Source organism: Eucalyptus grandis, chromosome 3 (genome assembly GCF_016545825.1).
Source record: "Eucalyptus grandis isolate ANBG69807.140 chromosome 3, ASM1654582v1, whole genome shotgun sequence".
NCBI lineage: Eukaryota > Viridiplantae > Streptophyta > Magnoliopsida > Myrtales > Myrtaceae > Eucalyptus > Eucalyptus grandis.
The window spans coordinates 65,421,230-65,438,428 of record NC_052614.1 but is presented as its reverse complement, the minus strand read 5'-3'; the positions used below and the strand labels follow the sequence as shown (position 1 = coordinate 65,438,428).

Sequence of the window (17,199 nt, the reverse complement as noted above, 5' to 3'; positions counted from 1 at the left end):
TTTCTAGTTATGTTTTGATAACTTTCCCTTTTATCAATATATTTTCCTTAATTTTGTTATTAGATTTTAATTATTTGGTTATTTTCTATATGGCGGCCTCCTTATAAATAGGTTCCTAAGATATTGTAATATGTACTTCTTTATTCAAAATAAAAATTGCAATTCTTTATGTACTTCCTCTGCATCATTTTCCTAACTCGGAAGAGATTGCGGCGAAGATATTGTGCTATTTTCACGCGGTTAATGGTCAATCTCTTTGGATTATTTCAAAGTGGGTAAGTAGCTGTTATCGAATCAGTTGGACAAAGAACCTCATACGCATTGTCTTGGCTACAGTATGGAAGTCCCTTTGGACATGACGGGCGTATTGTCTGAGGAAAGAACGATTGGATGGATCATGCAACCAACGGAGAAAAGAAGCAGTGAATAGATACTAGAAACAAAGAGATACTTATCTTGTCTGTGATGTATTGGTGGCGCGGTTTGGTTTGCGTTTTGCTAATGAATTACCCTCCGCTTCTCACTCCGAGACGGATTTAGTATGGCAGACCAAGTGAGGAGGTCAGAAAATCAATGACAAAAAAACTTCATCTACATGGTTAACGTGATATTATCTAATCTGATATTTAAATTGATGTATTGAGCTCACACGCCGAATAAAAATTGAATTACTCCTTTCTAGGGTAAATTTAAAGGTCCAAAATTTCAAACATATCACTAGACTTGACTTACTTACCTGAGATATTATTCTAATTTTCTATTCTTTATCCTCTCTATCCAACAATAGCGTAGCCACATAAACACTGCTGCCTCCCGCACAGGAGATTCGTTGTGACTACACCGTTATTCTAACACCGATTGTTTAGCCGACAACGGCGAGCGGAGGTGGGTGGGAGATGGCTTTGGCGCAAGTGGTCAAATGCAATGGGTGGCGGTGGCGGATGTTGGTATTGTGTGGTGAGAGAAATAAGGAATTATGAAAATTGGAATCTCATTAACATATATGTTTGGGGATCCTTTATGATTAACGAGTTTATAGTTATAGCCATTGAATCTATCTCGATCTACTTTATTATGTTATGTGTCACCAAATTTGTAGAAAAGTCTAAGTTCATCACGGCTAGAGCCCCAAGACACACCAAAAATGGAGATCTAGGTCGCCTCATCTAGCAGTGTCAGGAATCGAACCGAAAACCAAATTGAACCAAACCGAAATTTTTCATTCGGTTTTCATTCGGTTCGATTCGGTTCGGTTCAGTTCGATTTTCATTCGGTTCGATTCTCATTAAAAATCAAAATTTTTGGTTTGGTTCGGTTTTTATCGGCTAACCGAACCGAACCGAACCAACAAACTGAAAAATAGAACCATTACCTAAACCGGCAAAGGGCAAACCCTATTTCTAATTCTCTCCCGTCTCCTCTTGTCTTGGTCAGCTTGAAGGTGCAGCGGCGACGACGACGGCAAATGTGACTGCGATAACGACAGGGACGGCAACAGCGACAGGGACGGCGACAAGGACGACGATCGATTGAGGGACGTGCCTGAGCAGGTCCTGCACACTTGCGCAGGCAAGTCTCTAATCTTGGGGGTTGGATTTGGGTTGGTGAGTATCAACCGGTTTCCAATTTCGCGGTGATCCTGTACAACTTGCGCCCGCCGTTCGCCTCCGGTACGTTTGCTCTGATCTCCCTCCGATAGCAGCTGGTCGTGTGCTTCTTTTTTTTCTTTTGGGGCGGTGGGTCTGCGCGTGTTTGGCTATTTCGCCCCGAGCATTCTCGTTATCTTTCATACCTTGGTCGTTTTGATAGCTGGGGGCCTTGTGGACTGTGGAGAATGGAAAGTTTCGAGCTTGTTTTGGACAATGGAGTTTTTGTGGTCATTGATGGGTGCGATTGTTCGGACCTTTCTTGGGTTCTAGAGTTTCTGTTTGTTTGTTTGTTTTTTTTTTCGTGGGCTATAATCCATTTCGAGCGTGAATTTATTTTACTCGGGTGCTCCACGGGAATCCTTCCTATTTATGTGCTTGAACAACTTCATGGGTTCTAGTTTCGGTTACTAGATCTGGAGTCACTTCTGATGTTTTGTTTCTTTGACTTGAGTCGACTCGCAAACCTAAGCTGTCCAACACGAAGGTAGGCTTTCCTAATGCTGATAAAGTTTGTCTGAATTACTCTATCTCTAAGCTAAGAATGGAGAGAGCTGCACTTGCGATTTTTGAGCCATTCTGTTTTGGTGAGCTCGTTCATTAGGTAGGTGAGAACCATAGTTTAATTGCTTGGGGTTTTGGCTTAAGACCGATGGCCGAGGTAATTGCTTTTGGGGTATCTTTCAGGGTAATGAGACACTAGATATGTTAAATATCCTGTCACCCATGATTTACCTCTGTTCTCCTCGGCCTACCTCAAACCTTCGGCCTATTAAAGTAATTCATTTCTTTATGATGCATTTTGCCAACGCAGCATTTTTTGTGCTTACTATGTTTATCTTGTCCTTTCTATCGCTGGTTTACCCCATTAGTACTTCTTTCAGCAGTGAATAGAAGCAAAGATGCATATTACTGTTGAGTGTGCATCTTTCGTAGAACCTTGATCGTAGTTACAGTTTTTAAATTAAACATTTCTTGGTATGCAGGGGAAAAGCTATTCCATTTCTCGTTTTGGTACCTGATTGAGCACCTGAAGCTCTAAGACTGCACGAATTGGGTGTTGTTACAGGTTGCATTCTAGCACAATTCATCCAAACTTGCAAAGGCACCTCTGCAAACCGATTTAAAGAAGAAAATTCTCGATGTTTCACAAGTTCTCCCCATCTTGGGATCCCTCTAATACTCCTCTCGTGCAAATTTCAGTGTCTCTTTGATGATCGAGTTTGCTCATTTGTCTATGATTATATTTTTTTTTTCTGCAGTTTTTTGATTTGATGGTGTACATGGTGTTGTACAAAGCAGCTTGATTGGGAAGTCACTTCCCACGTTTTGTTTCTTTGACCTAGGGAGACTCGGGAGTTGAGGGGCTGTGAAGTGTTGAAAAGTTTGATTTTTGAGTTTGGGTTAACTTGGCGGATATTTATGCCCTAAAGGCTCTCTACAACATGAACGGAGTAAGAACTTTTGTTTAAGTTGGAGTGCATGATGTTAAAGGCTTTTTTGACATTGTTTACAAAAAAAAAAAAAAAAATTTGTCTTCACCAATATCAAGCCTTTTCAGATTGATCTTGTTCTTAACTTTTGTACATCAAGACTCATGTCATATTTTTCTTTAGATTTCTGAAAGCAAGACATATGTGAGTTGAATGATTCAATGGAGGTTTACCGACAGAACTAGCTACAACGTTAGTGGTTAAGGTAATTCCCCATGCGATCTCTAAAATATGTGGAATGTTTATGACTTTTCTCCACATTTGTTATCATGCTTGTTCTACTATTTAGGAGGCAATACAACCAGCGAAATTGTTATCAATGGAAGGGCTAAAAGGGCTTTAAGGTACATATGAGCATACTTGAATTGAGAATTATAAATGTAGAGTGCTATTTCACCAACTAATTTTTTCAATCTCTTTTGCTCATATAAGGTTATTTGTCCTACATTTTTTTGTAGTTCTTATTTGTTTTAGTATGTTACTTCTCGAACATGGCTACTCAATGTCTTATATTTATTCTCATGGCTTTTTTTAATCTACTTTATTGATGACTTTAGACAACTTTTCAAATTTGTGAATCTAAAAAGGATTTCTTTCTACTCATGATAAGCCATTTGTAGATCTCTCTGTCAAGGCAGTAACATCATTTGCAAAGCCAAATATATAATGGCAAATATTTAATTAATGAATCTAGCGGTACAAATAGAAGGAGGCTGAAATCTGTTGTATAGGAACACTTTAAAAGGATAGAAAATAGCCAAAATAAAGCCGAATGTCTATATTGTGGGGGCTATTATTGGTTGTTCTACTACAAAAGGAACTAGTGGGATGCATAATCATTTAGGTAGATGTAAGAATTATTCATATGTGAATGTGAAGAAAATGCAAAAAAGTGCCTCGAATGAACTTGTTAGGGTTGGTAGTTCTATTTCAGCTAGTCCTTGGAAATTTGATCAAAATACTAGTCGAAAAGATTTAGCAGCGATATTCTTACCTTTACCAAACAAAAAAAAAAAAAGATTTAGCAACGATGTTTATTATTGGTGAATTACCTTTCAAGTTTATGGAACTTGAGGTATTTCGAAAATTTATGAGTAGAATCCAGCCAAAGTTTTTCATCCCTTCAAGAAACACATTAAGGGAGGACTAGAGGAAAGAAGCAAATTGAAAAAATATTTTTCTGATACTTTGTCTTGCGACTGACACATGGACTTTATGTCAAAATCTAAGTTACATGTGTCTTACTGCTCACTTTGTAGACGCTGATTGGAAGTTACAAAATAAAATTTTGAATTTTTGTCAAATTCCAAAATATTCGGCTGAGTTTATAGGGAAATGGGTTGAGAAATGCTTAATTAGTTGAGGGATCAAATGTATTTTTTCTATCATTGTTGATAATGCTAGCTTCAATGACTTAGCCAATGCTTAAAAAAGAGAATGAAGTATATGATCTAAATTGTAAAATTCTCTAAGCTTGAAGTGCAGTAACATATTGAATTTAAATTATTTTGAGTTGAAAATAAATAAAAAAACGAAATTTTTTTTTGAAAACTAAAAGCTGAAATCCAAAAATCGAAAAATCGAACCAAACCGAACCCAAATTTCGGTTCGGTTTTTCGGTTCAGTGCGGGTCTCATTCGGTTCGATTCATAAGTTTTTTCTAACAGTTCAATTCAGTTTGGTTTTCAAAAAACTGAATCGTTGACACCCCTAACCTTATCTTTCGCATAAGCTAGCGTATTTATGCATCACTACTCTTCCTCAAGCCTGTGAGCTCAGTCTCACTGAGAAACCTGGGCTTTTGTGCCTAATTATCACTTATAAAAAAATCTAAGAAGATCATTGAAGAAAACTATAAAGGAGAAACAATGTAAAAGATGATATATAGGAATAGGAAGTGGAGACAAAACGGTACTATGCTTCAATGACTTTTGGGAGATGTGTATGTTGACTTTATTCTTAAAATATATTGTCGCGACAAAAATTTCGGGTGACCCACTTAGGGTTTGGCTAATGGATTACTAAGTCTAAACTTAACTTGGGCTCACCAATTCGTGACTCTTAACATACAAATGATTTTTCAGTTAAGAGTTACCGTTAATCTATTTTTGATGGGTCGATTATAAACTTAAGTAAAGTATCGGGAGATTTACTTTATTCTTACAAACCAGAGATTTATGAGTTCAGGCTCTTGATTACACTAGTTTTCACTAACGCCCTTTCGATATCTTTCTTTTATTTCAAAAACATGTTTTGTAGGCAGTTTGAATTGATTTTAATTTATCTCCCTAACATGTGAGGCAATCATGCGGGTGCGTAAACCACCAATTTAACACCAAGATAAAACAGTAAATAAATTGCAAGACATAACTCATAGCAACGAAAACTTCTGCAATGTTATATTAGAATTTATATCAACAATTCTAGATATGATTTCTATTTAACACGCCATCACTCAATCTTTTTTTTTTAAAGAATTATCTTGGTTAATAAAATCCAATTTGTATGCAATGCAATATAACCAAATGACCCAATTCTAATGAAGGGCAATTTTTAACTAAATTGACCTAGCAACAATCACTAAATAACATGCACTTCATGAACCTCATTTTATATAACGTGGACATGATACTTTCTATTTTCTTAAAAAAAAAAAACATGCAATCTATCCTACAGAATGAAATGAATTTTCTCTAAGACAATTTTTTTGATATTTTTGATGAAATTCGAAATTAAGAAAAATGTAAAAATTTTCTAGCTAGATTAAGATTCTATTTAAGAATTGAGTTAGGCCAAATCTTAATTTAAACTAGGATGTTATTTTAACTTGGTAATCTCTAACTTAAGATGCAATCTATCTAAAAAAAATCTATCTAAACTTGAAATTAAATGTGCAATTTTATCATAATATGCAATGACATACAAAAAATGTCATAATTCTACATGACATATGCATGGTGATTTTTGTGTTTTTTAAATAAAATTCGAAATTAAAAATTGTCAAATAATTAAACGTGCAACCTAAGTTAAAAAAAAAAACTAGCATCCTAAATTGATTTTTTATTTTTATTTTAGAAGTTCGAAATAAAATTCATATTCTAAATATGCAAGATAATCCTAAGATGATGAATATTCTAAAATGAAGCTAATCTAACTTAGATTTTTTACAAAAACAAAGTTTATTCAAACCACCGGCTGCGATGGTTCTGTTGGCAAGTCTTCCCCATCGTGGAGGGACCCACTAACCCCTTCTCGGAGGGCGAGGGTTCAACTTGCCACGGAGATGCTTGACGTGTTACCTGATCCACAGGGGTGGTGGGTCCTCCCGTGGGGTCCCATGGTTTACTCGAGCCGCTAGTGGGATACGGGGCTTTCCTGGGTCATAAAAAAAAAAAAAATAAAGTTGATTCAAATAACATGATAACACAAGATAAGATCGATATTCATAAATTGACAAATCATATCCCGCACATGAGATTTGATCGGCCAATTTTAAATAAATCATGAGCGTGAGATCAGATTTGCGATTTTCCAAGAGATTGCGAGTCGAATTTTGGGTGTCAATTCTAATTTAAGAGGTTATTTCATGTTGGGAATTTCAATCATATACTAAGAATGATCCTACTAAAGAAGCAAAGTATAAAATAAAATAAAATAAAATCTAGCTAATTAGAAATTTGGCCTCTAAACAAAGTTTAGCAAACGGTGGCAGCTCGTGATGGTGGCTCGGCGTGGTTCGACGAGGGGCTGCTATGGTGGTGGGCAGCCAAGGGTGGCTGGTCGTCGGAGCTCCGGCGAGGGTACAGGGAACGCGCGGCGAGGGAAGGCAGCCGGCGTCAACGCCGGGGCTGGCGGAGGGATCCGGTGACAGGGGCGAACTGCTACACGGGTGCTGCAGCGGCGTCGCTCTGGCAGGGGACGCGGATGGAGGGCCAGAGCAGTAACGGCGGAGGCGCGGCGGTGTTCGCACGGGGGTGACCCGCGTTTGGCAGCAGGGGTCGGGTTGCTGCACGACTGAGCAGACACGGCGAGCAGACCCACAGACGTCGGCAACGGGGCTGGGCTGCAGGTCACGGTGGGCTTCGGCTCCGGGCGGCGACGGGGGCGAGCAGGGACGTCAGGTAGAGACGCGGTCAGAGGCGACGGTGTCTGGCAGAGGCTGCGTCGCGGCTGGGGCGGAGCGAGAGCGCGACGAATCAGGGACGGAGACGCGACAAGGCAGGCGCGGCGGGGGCTAGCGACTGGACGCGGGCGGTGCAGGGGCGCCGGAACAGCGGCGACCGGCGGGACGAGCAGAAACAGAGGCTACCGTCGCAGGGGGACGGTAAGCGGAAGCGCGGCAGGGACTCGCTTGAGAGGACCCGGGACGGCGGTGGCCGGCAGCAGCGTCGGGCAGATCGCGGGCGGCGCAGGGGGTGACCGACGGAGGGCTGCGAGCGAGACAGACGGGCGGCGCTGTGCAGGGATCGGCGAAGAGCTGCTGAGGAAGAAGAAGACCATTTTCCTGTTTCTTTATTTATTTATTTTTTTCTCTCTGCCTCACATCCCCTCTCTCTGTCTCTGTGCCTTCCTGGCCCCCCTGTTTCACGTCTCAGTCACTCAACCGTCTCTTTTTCTTTCACTCTTTCTTCTCTCTGTTTTTATTTTATTTTTTCATTTTTTATTACTTTCGACGCCCCCACAAAAGAAAGCAAGAAAAGTTTTTCGACGCCCCTGTTTCACGTGAGGGCAGCCTCGCGCTGGGCGGCGAGGCTCGCCCGCCCAGCGCGAGGCTGCCCTCGAGGCCTGGGTGGCGAGGCTCGCCCTCGCCGGATTTGGCGAGGGCGAGCCTCGCCAGCTCGGCGCGAGGAGGCGGCCGGATTCGGTCCTCGAGGTCTTACGAAACCGAGGCCTATCGTCGTCCTCCTCCGACACGTCGACGCCCGGTGGCGTGGAGGCGAGCTTCGCGGCGCGCACCGAGAGCGCCTTCTCGACGATTTTCAGGCTCAGGTCTTCGTTCGCTTCCTCGTCGTCGCTGCCGCCGAGCGGCACCGTGGACTTCGGCTCGTGCTCCGCGTCGTCTCCTTCGCCGAGCTTCGCCACCGTCGGCTTCGCTCTCCTCCCCATGCTCCACGCGCCAAGCTGGCGGGGCTCGCCCTCGCCGGCCATGGGCGAGGCCCGACCCTCGCCAGATCCGGCGAGGGCGAGCCTCGCCACCCAGGCCTCGAGGGCGGCCTCGCGCCGGGCGGGCGAGGTCGAGCCTCGCTGGATCTGGCGAGGTGGCCGGCGAGGTCGACCTCGACCTCGCCGGCCGTCGCCTCTGGCCGGTCGCCAAGGTCCGGCGACCGGCTGGAGGAAGAAGAAGAGAAGACAAAAAGAAAAAAAAAAAAAAATTAAAAATTAAAAATTAAAAAATTGAAAAAATAAAAAATATTAAAAAATTATTAAAAATAATCAACGTCGCGCCGATCGGGCCACGTCAGCCGGCCGGCGTCTAGTCAGCAAATTCCGGTCAATTTTGGCCAAAGGACTTTGAATTGGCATAACGTAAAAGGTTTAGACTAAATCGGCAAAAAAGATTTAGGACTAAATCGTATGAATAAAAGGTTTAGGACTTTTTTGGCACTTTTCCCTAAAATTTACGACCAACATTTGCCCCCAAATATTTAGTCTTTTTTTTTTTCGCTAGCTAAAATACATTGGGCGTATAATTTCTTGGCTCACTTTTCCGTTGGGTTTTTCCTGCTTAATATCAAAGCAGACGTCACTTGATTTAACAATTTGTTAGCCCTCTTCGATTTTGAAAGCCGCTTTCAATTTCAAACCCCGTTCAACTTTCAAATTACTCTTCCACTCTCATCAAGCTCTCAAACTTTTTATTTCCCAAACAATTCTTCTTAGTTCTGTGATACTCTGATCCTTTTCTGATTCTGCATCAATGGCCCCAAAATTATAGCTTTAAATCCCATAACGAGTTCATTATTCAGCTTGTCATTGGATTCGAAACTTGGAGCTATTGAAGATGCTAAGTAGAGGATCGAATCAAAGCTATCTCCATCGTTCCTAGGGTACACCCTAAACTCCTAAAATGATTCTAACCCAATTTTTTTTTCTACTTGTGGGGTCTTAACCAATTATGAACTCAATTTTTGGTAGAAAGTTAATGTTTCTGCTGAATTCAATTTCATTGAATAGATCTACTATTGTGTTTGCATCCTCATTTGGTTTCATCTTTTACTCACTTGTTTAACATATATCAACAATCCACATTGTTCCACCAAAAGGGCGAAATACTTTTCATATCAACGATCTAGTTCAATCGGCAGAAGTTTCAAAGGTCATTTGTTAATTCTTGAACATAAAGTGTAAATGGCAAGACATTTAAAAGTACGAACACTAGGAAAAATCGATTGGTGATGTAAATGGTACTAGAATAGGTTGAGGATGAAGATGAAGATCAATTGTTCTCGAATTGATCGGGGATTTTTATAGAGAATATAATTGAAATATTTATATATATTATTGACACCTAAATTTTTTCCTCAAATGGTTTTGTTGGCTAAAAACCCCTTGGAAGAGCCGAATCAAACGTAACTTGAGACTTGCAAGGACTTGGTGATAATGGCAAAAGCGGCCAATAAAAGCAGCGGAACATACTGGGCTGCAGTTAGGGAACTTCCAGGAGCGGTTGCAAACGTAGTCTAGCGGTGCTAGGAGGCCCTAAGCTGTGCAGGCTAGTGGCCACCGTAAGGGTAGCGTCGGAGGTAACAGAGAGCCATGGGAGACCACTTCACCGAGAAGAGTTTCGTAGAGAGGAGTTTCGCCGTTTTGAGAGAGCTTTGCGTCGATAGCTTTTCTAAGAGTGTTCTTCGTGTGTCTTCCGAGTGTTAACACATGCCTCCTAGTCACGCGACAAAGAGTGATCTTGCATGCATCAGTCCATGGTAGCATTGTAGGGAAGCCAAGTGATGACTCGAAAAGGCAAAATGTGAATAATGCAAGTGATGTTCGGGATTGACTTTTACGCAATAAATAACTAAATGTGTCACCGAGTGTCGACACCTATTTAGGGGCAGTCTTTCTCCCCTTCGTACGGACTTGGCTTTACATTTTATTCTCTCTTCTCTCTCCTCTTCTTCGTTCTTCCCTTCTGAGAAGAAGAAGAAAAGCCTGTGAGTGCTAGTATGAACAAAATAAAGGAGTTAGGGAAGAGAATAAGAACACGAGGTTTATAGTGGTTCGGCTTAATCCAAGCCTACGTCTACTCTCCCACGATAACAGCCTTCTTGGCTGGATTCCACTATGCAATCAACAAGAGATTACAACTTCGAGTGCAAACACTTAGTAGTAGATCACACAATCTCACTAAGTCACTCTTTTGGTATTTCTCTCACGATTACAAACGTTTAAGTTCTCAAGAGACAAGTATATGATTGAAAGTCGCTCAGACTTTGGAATTATAAATTCTACGCTCCGTCTCTTTCTTGCTCATCGGTCCATGATCTCCTTAAATACTTCTCCACTTCCAAACTACCCGTTGGACAGTATCCCGGAGAATCGTCTTCCAATATACCCATTGGACAGCTCGTATCTAGAAGATTTGGTAGCCGTTGAGTGACAAAGGTAAAATCCCAAATTGATTCCGATCGCCCATACAAACGAAATCTTGGTTTCCATAAGTAAAGCATTTTCGTATAGAAAGCTCTTGGCTTCAAGATCCAATCGTCAATCAAATATATTGAATCAATTAAATCAATCTTGATGTGGAATCCAAACCAGATCACTAGTTGTTATATGATTGGGCTTGAGTTACGATTCATCGAATCTGGATGTAAAGTCTGAGAGCAATAGACTTTACAATATGAGTCTGTAGACTTTATAATGCAGGTCCGAACATATCGCTTTTGAACAGATTTAGCTTTAAGGTCTGTACCGGTTCGACTTCAGCATAGAGTCCGTCTTCGGTTCATCATTCACGTTCGATCCCGGAATTAGTCGAGTGAGCGGACTTACGATGTAGAGCAGACTTTGACACTAAAGTCTAACAATCTTCAGATTTTGAGTCTTGAGTACGCGGTCTTCGAGACTTTGACACGAAGTTTGGAAATCTTGAATATACTGACATATGTTATGTTCGAGTCTTCTCAGTCGTCTTCACACTTTGACAATATCCTTTACATGTTCTATCATCTGCATGGTCTATTACTTAACCATTAAACATGTTAGTAGCCTTTGATTTATTTTGTCATCTTCAAAACATCATAAGGGATTTCCCTAACAAAGTCATTCCTTTTCAATGGGTTTTGACCGAAGCGCATTGCAGAGCATTAATGGCACTGCGTGAAACCGGGGAGCAAAAAAGCTGAACACTTTCACCACTTCTTTGGTAACCAAAAACAGACTTTTTTTTTGGTCGAACCAAAAACAGACCTGAACGGCCAGAAAAACCAAGATATGAGGGATTTTGATTTTAGATGAGTGAAGCTCGGATGGGAAATACACTTCTTCATTTGGCAAAAAGAAGAAACTTGGAACCCCGTCATGGCTGCAACACTCGAGCTCCAGATAAGGTCGCATTGCCAAGATACAGATGGTTCTCTAACGCCTGAAAATTCCTTTTCGTTTTCTATTTCTAGTATTCTCCATGGCCTCGCACAGTTCACCTTTTTTACTATAATGGTTGGAGGAGAGGAATGTCTCAACCAGAGAAACATATCCATCTTTCTGTCTAATAGCATGTACAAGCCAGTGCATAAGGTCGAGAGACGTTTCGTTTTTATCTGAAAACGGTAGCTGAAAACGCTTTCACGAACCGAACGGCCCTAAGTCTGGTCCAATATTTTCTGGGAAGGAAAGAACCAAGAAGAGGAGAGAGAATATACTAAATGTGTGCAGACGCTGCAGAGGTGGGAGAATATAATGCAAAACAGAGTCCGTGGGGTGGGGAGAAAATATTGGGTGGGTTTAACCCAACACGTAAGCGGTGGGTTAAACCATTCAGCGGTCGACACGTGGCTCCACGTAGGCGACGGTGTCGACGTTCAAAAGCGCTCCTGGGCCCACCACTCGACGCCCCTCCATCTTCTGCGCTTCTATCTCTCTCCTCTCTCTTCTCGCTCTCTCCGAAATAAATGGCTGGTGGCTCGGCTCGGCTCGGGCGCGTGAAGAAAGGACGGATCGAAGGGTAATGAATGCGCTGCGCTCCCGCTTAAATTTTCTCTCTCCCACTTGAATTTTTTTGGGTTTTGTCTCTCTCTCTCTTCGTCAAAGAGCGAGACGAGAGAACGAGCTGCACTTCCCTCTCGGCGCATCCCACCACTCCGCCTCCGCCTCCGCCTCGCCGGTCATCTACCTCGGCACGTCGCCTCCTCCAAGAGCCCCGCTTTGTCGCGGCTGGTTCCCGACCGCCTTCGCCTCCCCACCGTTTCCAACGCGTAAGGTTTGTGCTCGCGTTGGTCTCTCGGCAACTTCGGGCCTCCGTCCGATTTCCTCCCTCCGACGAACTCGTCATCAACTCCGACTCCGAGCCACCGCCGCCGCGGGGAAGAATCCGCGCGCTGTTCTGGAGGTCGAAGAAGTCTCTGGAGCCTCGCGAGACCGTCGATCTTTCCCTCGGCTATTATGCTCTGACGGCGCCGGGCGTCGAGGTTTGTTCTTAGTCACGTTCGCGACGGTTCTGTTTCCGGGATGTACGGAATGAATAGGTTCGTGTTACGTCGCGCGAGATGTCGCGGCGGCGAGTCGAGGCCGAAGCACATATCGCCCTCGGACGTGAGCCGAATCGGGTTCACGGACGAGTCCGTGGAGGAGATAGAGCCTCGGTTCCGGCCACGTTCAAGGTGATGGAGGAGCCGGGGAAGAGTGCGATCGCAAACCCCGCCTGACGAGGGCGGCATGGTCGGGCACTACGGTTGAGGAAGTCGGAACTCGCGCGGCCCGGTTCTGGCGCAGATTGAGAGCACGCTGACGCCGTCCGCAATTTCGCTGCCGACGTGGTGAGCGGTAAGGTCGGTTCCGGAATTCCGGTCGTTGTTGCTCGTGTGGTAAGAGAGTCTCGTAGTTCCCCTCGCGTTTTTTTTTTTCTTGGGAATTGGTTTGCTGTTGTAAATGCACATGTAATGCATTTTTTTAGTAAATGCCAGCATTGTCTTAGTCGCTCGAGGAAGCGCGAGCCGAGAATAAATTGAATCGGTTTCGGTCAAAGAGATGGAGAGCTCGTTTACATATTATTCACTTGAAATGACCATGTATGGAAATTTCTGACTCCAAGATGTAGTAATTTCAAAATTTTCTTCAGGTTTTCCGATTAATGTCATCATGAAATTCAGTTTCTGATCGTTGGTTTTCGTTTAGTGTGCTTAACTGATTGCATTGGACACGGAAGGATTGATTGACTTGATTATGTTTGACGCATAATTTGCAGATTAAGCCCCCTTCTACTTCTCCCGTGGATCGCTTTACTCAAGTACCTTCAGTTGGAATTAGATGTTCAGCTCTTGGGCCACGGTTTGTTGCAGAGGCATTGGCCAAGTGTAAGGAGTGCTACAAGACCAGGAAGATCTTTGTTTCTGTATGTGTTTGCCTCTTTGTACTTGGGCTAACATTTTAGTCGGATAGTCATGGATGTTGAGTACACTAAGGATTGCGGTTGTGTCGAAGAATCTATACTTTGGGTAAATGTGTTGATGCTAAGTGGCAACTGGGCGGAGTTGAGTTGCGATAAACTGCTTGTGATGTTAAATTAACAGATTGATCTTTGTTCTCTTGTGATAGGAAGCAAGATGCATGGCTTTTCTATTTATCTGGTTTAATTATGTTGTGCTTCTTGATGCTTCCCGACCCTTTGCTATTGATTAAATAAGGTTTTGTCTTTTCTTCTTGTCAGCTCGATAAGCTTAGTGACACACAATGCCAGCCCGAGTCACAGTTGAAGTTCATCATAGAGGCCTGGCAGCAGGTTTTATTACTTAATTCAACTTAAATATGATTTATGTGATTTTCAGTTTGGAATGTAAATACAGCTATTATATATGTTAAAATCTGATGGAGTGTTTTGATTTATTATCCTAACCCTTCATGAAACTAAATTAGGCTCCTTTGATGTTTGTAGATAGTTGAGTGTAGGCAAGTGCTCAAGTGGACATATGCATATGGTTATTATCTACCAGAATATGATCATGCTAAGAAACAATTTGAGTATTTGCAAGGTTTGTATTGGAGAGTAGGATTGTGGATAGACAATGGCCATGCATATTTTTGGAATGTGTTATTGCACGTCACATGTAAATATAGACTTCCCAGTAAAATATCTCTTTGGTTGTCACCTTATAGGATATTGCTCACTTTAGGCCTGATATGAAGTTGCTTATTTTAAGTGCCAAACTAGATGCAGAGAAGTTCAGTGATTTTTTTCACTCCACCCTGATATTTAGATATGCAGTAAGGCGGTATCCAATTGAAATTCTTCACACCAGTGCACCTGAAGCAGATTACTTGGATGCAGCTATTCAAAATGTAAATAAGACAAGTGTACTTTTTATTTATTATAAGACAAATGCACTTTGGCCAATCAACTAACACTATTTTACCTTCATATCATTTCAATTTGGGTGCATCTAAAACAGGTTCATTTCCTTTTTATTTTTTTTGTTTCTGACTTGAATCGCTGCACAATATTGTTAAGCTCTGTCATCTGGAGAATATGTTGGAAAGAATGACAGCATGTATCTGCCTTTTTCTTTTTTTCCATAGGTATAGCAGCATGTATCCATTAGACTAGTTATTGAAGAAAGCATGTATCTGTTGGCTCGTGCTTATGCTTACTTGTCATCCCTTCAAATTATCAAATACTCTACAAAACCATCTGTTGTCCCTTTCATTTGCTTGAGTGGCCATCCTTATTCTTCTGTTTACTTCTTGTCATTTATTGCTGTCCATCGGATTCTCATCGTGAGAGTATAAAAGTTCACATTTGTAATACTGATTGACCCAAACTCAAGCTTTTGGAAGTTGTACTTAGCTTTTTGTTTGTTTACGCATGTTGGTTGTGCAACCGTTGGATGAATTCATCGGGAATGTAACCTCAAAGAAATCTCCGATGATGATGAACCCCAATAAAAGGTTCCAAGGATAAAAAATCAAATGGTCTGACTCGGAAAAGGACCCGGTCTTGTCTTCAAGATAACTAGCAAGGTTCCTCACAAGACAAAAGTACTAAAAGGTACTTATTCTTTCATACATTATGTCTTTTATCTTTAGGATTTTGACTATCCCTTCAAACTGCCAATTGGATGTCCTGCTTCCATGTTGTAGCTCACAAAGTGCGGTGGTATTGAAGGCCGAGACTATGGCGAGAGAAGGTTGAGTGGTTGAACAAATTAAGAAATGTTGTCCCGCTTCTACCGGAGGTCAAATGAAGGGAGAATCTCCCCCTCCGGCAAAGCCTCTCGATGGTTCTCTCGGTGAGTCATCTAATGGTATTGCTTGGTAACAAATTCCCTTCCTTTCCCTTCTTCCGCAAGGGGGAAAAAAGAAACAACCATCAACCCCTAAAGGGAGATAGAAAATCAATGGGTTTGTTTTATCTTTAGCGACTGCAAGCAAGATCCATCTGTTTCACTTTCCACTCTTCCAACTGTCCAAAGTGTTCCCCGTAGGAGTTCTTTGAAGATAGAACTTTGGTGGATGTCCCAAGAAGTTCGTGGTTATGTCGAAGCGAGTTCTCAACAAATTGGTGCTAACGTTCCAAAAGTCAGTTTTCTTTACTTGGTGCCGTTGTTCTTATGTTTGCTGAGACGGTGGCATTGCTTTTTATTTCACTAGCTTCTTATGTCCCTGAGCAGGCCGTGGTACTTTGCCAAGTAGTGAAAGCCAAAGAGGACACGCTCAATCAATTATACAGTTCGATCAGGTTAGCTTGAAGATCACATTGATTGTTTGTGTTTTGGTGAATCGATTTTTTTTTTTCTTTTGAATTTTTCATAGTATGCTCGTGTTCCTTACTACATGGTGCAAATGCAAGGTATTCAAGCATTCCTTTTAGGAGTGGTGGTTTGTTAAGACCACTGCAAGTAGCATCTATTGCATCTGAGCATATGTTGTTGGAAATGGTTCCCTATAATGAAAACATATATTAGAATATTGCATTGACCACATATCTATTGTGTTCTTTTGTAGCTACGGTTTCCAATTCGACAAAGCACTAATATGCTTCATATGTAACCTTTTACACTATTCTATATCATTAATGAAGGTTTATTCTTGAATGATTAGTCATCCTTTTTTGTTTACATTGGATTGTAGTGCTCAAAGCACAGCAAGAATTGAAGAACTGCTTCTAGAGGATTAGAATGTAAAACGTAAGAGGGAAAAATGCCGAAAAGGCCTCCCTCTGTCGAAACTCACAAGACAACTCAGCATTCAGGATAATCGAGCATCCGCTGCCTCTAGGCGGTCCGATGCGGTAGTCCTGCGAGGTAATAGCTAGTGCGGTTTTAGTTAAATGTGCAGTGCATCTTTAAAATCTGAACAGCTTATGGAGTAGGACTTGTGTGCCATGGCGTATAATTCTTATAAGTTGTGTACGAAGGGTTAAGAAAACTAATTTCTTAAAGGACTTTCTGTTTCCAAATTGATTTCTCTCTCGCTAGTATGCCTTTGGCTGTTGCTTATGCTGTAAAGTTTAATGGAGCTTACCCTTCGGAGAGTTCTTTTTTTTCTTCCCTGGTTTATAGTGATAAAATGGTGTGCCCAATGCTTCAGAATTTAATCTCCAACCGGCAGTCTCAAGTGGTTTAAATGCTGAAAGTTTCTCAAATCTTATGTTTCGGAAATGCGGAATTGTGATGTTAGAAATCACTGACTGGTAAAAGCCTCTCCAATCAGCATGAAACTTCAAATTGGGAATGGAAAAGGATACTTGGTCTTTATTGTGATTTAAATGGCGAAAATTTCTCGAATCTAATAATTTCTCTGTATGTGGAAGAATGGTGTTGTGATTTTAGAAAAGGTAGCTTTTGCAATTTGCATCAAAATTCAAATTGGGAACTGAGAAAACGTTAGCTGTGGACTAAAGTGCAGTT

General features: G+C 41.8%; 2 long non-coding RNA genes across 2 annotated transcripts; both read left to right on the top strand.

The window, feature by feature from the left end:
• The first annotated feature begins 13,082 nt into the window (after positions 1–13,082).
• Positions 13,083–14,076, top strand: LOC120291223. The gene is made up of 3 exons (XR_005549137.1): positions 13,083–13,125; positions 13,542–13,688; positions 14,004–14,076. It is a non-coding gene; the product is annotated as an uncharacterized LOC120291223 (long non-coding RNA).
• Positions 14,077–15,848: 1,772 nt separating this feature from the next.
• LOC120291243 lies at positions 15,849–16,494 on the top strand. The gene is made up of 3 exons (XR_005549171.1): positions 15,849–15,868; positions 15,961–16,028; positions 16,421–16,494. It is a non-coding gene; the product is annotated as an uncharacterized LOC120291243 (long non-coding RNA).
• The last annotated feature ends 705 nt before the right edge of the window (positions 16,495–17,199 follow it).